Genomic DNA, 6,980 nt, shown 5'->3' with positions numbered 1-6,980 from the left:
ATAGTAGTTTCAAATCATCTAAATATATGAGTTTCTAGTTGGTTCCCTTCTTCTTTCTTTCTCTAGTTATCTACTGTGAGCGGTGAGGTTGAATAGCAATGCTTTGGTATTTTAATGAAAAATGTATTTTTAAAGAGAAAATACACATTAGTGGAATGGTAAAACAGTATTTTATCTAATAAACTGGAATACATGTATTTTAAAATTTTGGGTATCTATTAAGCAGTTAGTCAGCATATGTTATATATAAACAGAAATTTGGAAAACGAATAGCCATTTTAAGGCCCCCCCTTAATTCATAATGCACCTTACTTATAGATATTCCACTCTGCCCCCCTGAAATGCCACTCTGCCCCCCCAGATATACTGTATTGGCTCGGATATAGGCCGCACCCGAATATAGGCCGGACCCTAAAAGTTTGGTGCTTTTTTAAAGAAAAAGTTTTGTAATAGATATGCTGCCACTCTGCCCCCCCGAGATATGCTGCCACTCTGTCCCCCCCCAGATATGCTGCCACTCTGCCCCCCCCGAGATATGCTGCCACTCTGTCCTCCCCCCGAGATATGCTGCCACTCTGTCCCCCCCAGATATGCTGCCACTCTGCCGCCCCCCGAGATATGCTGCCACTCTGCTGCCCCCCTGAGATATTCTGCCACTCTGTACCCCCCCCGACTTACCAGAGCAGACTCCCGGGTGTCTTGCGGGGCCGGAGGGGGACATCTACGCAATACGCGTATACAACTCCCGGTGTTGGCACTAAGCGGAAGTGCCGGCACCGGAAGTTGTATACGCGTATTGCGTAGATATCCCCCGCCTGTCCTGCAAGACACCCGCGAGTCTGCTCTGGTAAGTCTTGGGGGCAGAGGTAAAATGCATCGTGCGGACGTTCACCGGCGTCGGCGATGCGCGTAAACAACCTCCGCTGCCGGCACGTCTGCACGATGTGCTTTAACAATCTCCCTTGCCGGGACTCCCCCCGTGGGAATTCACACACTGGGTAAGCAGGTTAGTGAGGGGCCTCGGTGCAGGGATAGTGTTGTCTGTTTGTACACTGCGATTCATGGTGCAAGGTAGACAGGCACACAGCAGACAGAAGTGCGGGACTGGAACTGGCAACGCTGATGCTGAAATAGAAGCCCACCGGCAGGGCACACGACTGGAAGCTCACTGGCAGAGCACAGGACTGGACATGCTGCTGGAAGCCCTCAGGCTGGGCACACGAAAGGAAGCCCACTCGCAGGGCACACGACAGGAAGCCCACTCACAGGACACACGACAGGAAGCCCACTTGCAGGGCTGAAGGCAGGAGCAATACAGGATCAGGTACAAAAGGAAGCCAGGAACAATTCAAGAACAGGGCCAGGGCAAAACGGTCCTATTACTACAATGCCAAGGCCTAGTTTGCAGGAAGCTACAGCCCTTTATACTGCAGGGCAGCAGGTAACGGGGCCAGGTGACAACAATAGGAGGAGCGCAGAAACATAGACAGAGCGGCCACTAGAGGCTGAACTAGGAACAGTCCATAAACCTGAATGCACAATACAGGAGCCAGGAAACCAGGGCAGAATGTCACACGCGCGCATCGCTGCAGCCGGTGAACGTCTGCGCGATGCGCTTAGACAACCTCCCGTGCTGGCACTCCCACCGTGGAAAGTGCCGGCAGGGGAGGCTGTCTGAGCGTATCAGAGAGTAGGATGCAGATCCCCTGCACCGCTGCGGGGGATCTGTATCCTAACCCTGCTGTCTGCTAGACCCCGAATATAGGCCGCACCCCCACTTTAAAGACTTAAAGTGGGGGGAAAAGTGCGGCCTATATTCGGGCCAATACAGTACTACACTGCCCCCAGATATGCCACTCTGCCCCCCCTGATATGCCACTCTGCCCCCCAGATATGCCACTCTGCTCCCAGATATGCTTTATGCCCCCTAGAAATGCCAACCTTCCCCCTGATATGCCACTCTGCCCCAGATGTGCCACTCGGCCCCACCCATATATGCTTTATGCCCCCTAGAAATGCCAATCTGCGCCTCTGAAATACCACTCTGCTCCCCTGAAATGCCACTCAGCCCCTTAGATATGCCACCCCCCCCAGACTTGCCAATGCACCCCCAGGCTCCCTGGTGCCTAGCGGGACCGGCCGGTGAACGCCTGCGCAATGCACACATACAACCGCCGGTGCTTCTCCGTCACAGAAGCCGCGGAGGAAGTGCCGTCAGCAGAGGTTGTCTACACGCAACGCGCAGATCTCCACTGGCTGCTGGAGAGTAGGATCCAGGTCCCCTGCAGCTAAATGGAAAAAAGACACATGTGTGTGGGGCATGTAAGGGACTATTTCTCTTCCCCACCCTTCTACACACATACAAGGAAGTAGTGCTGGGCAGCCCCTGTACTTTTTTTTAACGCTGACATGGGCTGGAGGGAAAACCAGGAGGTACTAGCCACAGTCTCTGGTTTGTTATTTCCTTGCCACAACAGAATGTTAATTCCTTTTGCACAGGATGGAAGAAGACAGGGGACTAGCATGAAAATCCCCTGTAGTAACAGGGGATCGGGCTAATCCCTGTGCTGTATGCATTATTTTATGATGGTTGCACTACAGGACCTGAGCACTTTTTGTTATGACTGTATTCAACGGTGATTTCCCAGTTTACCCCCACAAATTATATATTGCTTTTGTTTTCAGGGCAAGTAGGACTGCCCCCCCAAAAAAGCAAAACTGCTGAAGTATAGATTATTTAAAAGCTGACACCCTGAAGTATTTTACTAAGGGGCATTTTAACACTTTTATTTAACAATTCTATTGCCAATCTGTCCCAAACATGGCGGTAAAATATTTATTTTCCATTTTTAACAAAAAAAATGATACACAAAAAAAAATTATACACAAACACAGTATTTCAGTAAATTTTGACTTGTATTCAGTATCTTCCCCCAAGTACATACATGGTTGGGGCGTGTTTTTTTGGAGGCTGCAAGTTTAACACTGGAACATGCTCATTTGAGACACACTTGAGGTCCCATACTTCAATCTAACCCCATAAAACTATATATTCCTTAAAAGCACACCCCTTAAATATTTCAGGCACTTTACTTACCTTTCTAGTTGATCCACTACATCAAGTCTAAATGGAAGAGGATGAGAGTGGCAACAAATGTAGTTGCTGAATGTAAAATACCATCCAATTTTCATCCAATGCTTGATACTAGTGGTGCTCAATGGGATCAGTGGGGGATAGAGGAGAAACATTATCTCTTAGCATGATAAAATGAGATGCTAAGTCAGAGAATTATGAGTTTATGTACTTTATAATCACAATTTAAAGATTTGAGTAATCGGAGACTGAATTTCATTCTCCCACATGTATTATTATCTGTAATACAAAGATATATTCTGTCACTCTGTGTATTATAGGTGCACGCACCTTGTAATGGATCTAATGGAGGCTTTCCTGATTTGACAGAGCCCTCTAGAATGTAAATAGGACAGACCTCCCTTGTAACCGGCGAGCTCAGCAGATTTTATATGCAACAAATTATTAAGCACTATTCTAATTTGAAATCAGCTACCGGGAAGAGGATATTTGACCAGACTGAGATCATACAAGGAGGATATTGGAATCTGTAGAAGAGCAAAATATTTTTACAGTCCTTCATGTACTCAGTATGCACAAACCTATATTGCATCTTTAGCTCCAGCTCCCATTTTAATACTTGAGCTTTTTCTTTAGTTTTCTTTCTCATTACGTCCTTGCTGTGTTAGGTTAACCTCAGCTTTAGTAAATCAGACACCCTTTTCATCACAATCGGCTCTTAAATGGACAATTCAGTGCAACTCACACCAACAAAAATAGATATTAAATTAATTTGTAAGTAATTCAATATGGATTCTTTAGCTGTCCAAAATGAATATATATATATATATATATATATATATTGTGGTAAAGTGTATGGGAGAGTGGTTGATGGGATATATATCTCACCTGGTTACCTCAGCCAGGCATGGTAGCAAACCCAGGTGCTCTCAGGTGAGGCTTCCTAAGCTCGTTACTGGGGAGGAAGCCTTAAAAGAGAGGGCTGTTAGGTTTGCAGAGAGAGGAGAAACTGGGGGAAGGAGCAGCTACAGCCAGCGCTGCAGCCGACCAGGTATGAGGCTTTACCCATGCAAAACCTGTTACTTTGCTTTGTGCCAGACCTTGGCTTGTAGAGAGGTATCCGGATGTTTAGTTAGAGCCGGACAGGCTTAGAGTTTGTTTTGTTTATAAGGTGCTCTGTGTCTACAGCATCTAAATAAACCCGCTTTACGTTTGAAACCGGTGTGAAGACTGTCATTGCCGCCCCATGCGTGAGCTGTTCCCTACAATTGGTGGAGAACGCGGGCACAGTGGTGCTAGGAGCAACGGCATGACAAAACACTGCATCTGAAATTTGTGGACATTTAAAGGGCCGGAAGCATATGTCCTGAGTGAAAGCTGCAGCATTGTACGGCCCATCCGGCACAATGGAGGAGGTGATAAAACAGCTGATACAGGCTAACCTGAGACATGAGCAGGCTTTTGAAGCCCAGCAACATGCGCAACAGCAGACTATGGCCCAACAACAGGAAACGAATCGCCTGTTAATGGAGCAGATTGCTGTGCTCAGAGAGACTGTTGTGGCTCAGCCCCAACGAGTGGAGACAAGCCCCCTTGAGACTGTTGATGTGAGGAGGGCCGTTCAGCGGGGCTTACAAAAAATGACGCCAGACGATGACGTTGAGGCCTACCTCACCGTATTTGAGAGAGTGGCGGAGAGAGAGAGTGGGCAGAAGTGATTGCACCCTTTCTGACTGGTGAACCGCAAAAGGCCTACTATGACCTCGGGGAGCAGGATGTCCGGGACTTTACAAAACTAAAAATGGAGATCCTTGCTCGCCTGGGTGTTACGCCTGCTGTTCGGGCCAAGAGAGTCCACTGTTGGAAATACACCGTGGACAAGCCTGCCAGGTCCCAAATGTATGATCTTATTCATCTTGTACGTAAGTGGCTGGAACCAGAATCCACTACACCAGCCCAGATGGTGGAAAAGGTGGTAGTGGACCACTACTTCCGCGCCCTCCCGGCGGAGCTACAACGGTGGGTTGGGCATGGAGACTCCAGAACTGCTGAGCAGCTTGTCAACATGGTGGAAAGGTTCATAGCAACCGAGGACTTCCTCCGTGAGGTCCCTGCAGCACCAACACCTTCCAAGACCGTCAGACCCGCGACATCTTTGGGTAAGAGAGTTCCAGCTGGAGGTGTATGGAAAAATGTGAGCGAGAGCAGGGCTCTAGAGTTTGGGCGAGGGCAAAAGACTGATCCTGAACCCCTGGGGCCCCACAGTCCTAGAAAGGGCTCCCTACTAAAGAGGCCAGGCACCCCCCAGCAGGGCCGGACTGGCCCACCGGGATACCGGGAAATTTCCCGGTGGGCCGGAAGGTCCGTGGGCTGGGCGGCCATGAAGACAGCCGCTGAGCTGCCCCCCAGGCTGCCCGAAAACTAATCAAAGCAGCCGCTGGGTGCTAATGCGGCCGGCCACCCGGCCGGCATCAGCACCCAGCAGCCGTGTGCGATGGCCGTCTAGTCATGGGAGCAGTGTGAGGGGTGAAAGCTCCGCCCCCTCGCACTGACCTTTCACCCCTCACGCTGCTCCCATCACTATGCGGCCATCAGATTGCTTGGAATGTAATCTGAACGGCCGGTGCGTGCTGATGCCGCCGGCCGCCTCTGCTTTAATGCTTTTTTTTTACTTTATATGGCAAGCCGATCCAGCTTACCATATATTAAAAAAAAAAAAAGTGTTAAAGTAGCTCCGGCCGGCGGCATCAGCACGCATCGGCCGTTTAGATTACATTCTCGGCAGTCTGATGGCTGCATAGCGATGGGAGCAGCGTGAGGTGGAAGCTCCGCCCCCTCGCACTGCTGCAGCACCGGATGTCAGGTCAGTGGCATCCCCTCAGCATAGAGGAGAACAGTGTGCAGCTACCAGGAAGTCAAGAGAAGTAGAAGGTGAGTAAAATAATGTATTTTTTGTACTGTATAATGTTTTTTGTATTTGTTAAAAACAAAAAAAAAATCGGCATGTGCGTGTATGTAAGTGTGTCCCCCTATATGCCACTCTGCCTCCAGAAATGCCTTATATCCCCCTATATGCCACTCTGTCCCATGATATGCCTTTTAACCCCCTATATGCCAGAGTTGCATATAGGGGTATAAGGCATTTCTGGATGCAGAGTGACATATAGGGGGTCAAAAGGCATATCTGGAGGCAGAGTGGCATAACGGGAGTTAAAAGGGATGTCATGGGGCAGAGGAGCATATAGGAGGGTATAAAGCATATCGGGGAGGCAGAGTGGCATATAGGGGGCATAAGGCTTTTCTGTAGGCAGAGTGCCCCATGATATGCCTTTTAACCCCCTTTATGCCACTCTGCCTCCAGAAATGCCTTATACCCCCCTATATGCCACTCTGTCCCATGATATGCCTTTTAACCCCCTATATGGCAGAGTGGCATATAGGGGGTTAGAAGGCATATCATGGGACAGAGTGGCATATAGGGGTATAAGGCATTTCTGGATGCAGAGTGACATATAGGGGGTCAAAAGGCATATCTGGAGGTGGAGTGGCAAAAAGGGGGTTAAAAGGCATATCACCGGGCAGAGGGGCATATAGGAGGGTTGGGGCATGTCAGGGAGGCAGAGTGGCATATGGGGGGTATAAGGCATTTCTGGAGGCAGAGTGACATAGGGAGTAAAAGGCATTTCTGGAGGCAGAGTGGCATATAGGGGATTAAAAGGCATATTATGGGGCAGAGTGGCATATAGGAGGGTATAAAGCATATCAGGGAGGCAGAGTGGCATATAGGGGGGCATAAGGCTTTTCTGGAGGCAGAGTGCCCCATGATATGCCTTTTAACCCCCTTCATGCCACTCTGCCTCCAGGAATGCCTTATACCCACTATATG

This window comes from Spea bombifrons, chromosome 2 (genome assembly GCF_027358695.1).
Source record: "Spea bombifrons isolate aSpeBom1 chromosome 2, aSpeBom1.2.pri, whole genome shotgun sequence".
NCBI lineage: Eukaryota > Metazoa > Chordata > Amphibia > Anura > Pelobatidae > Spea > Spea bombifrons.
The sequence above is the reverse complement of the archived record's forward strand: the minus strand, read 5'-3'. Positions refer to the sequence as shown.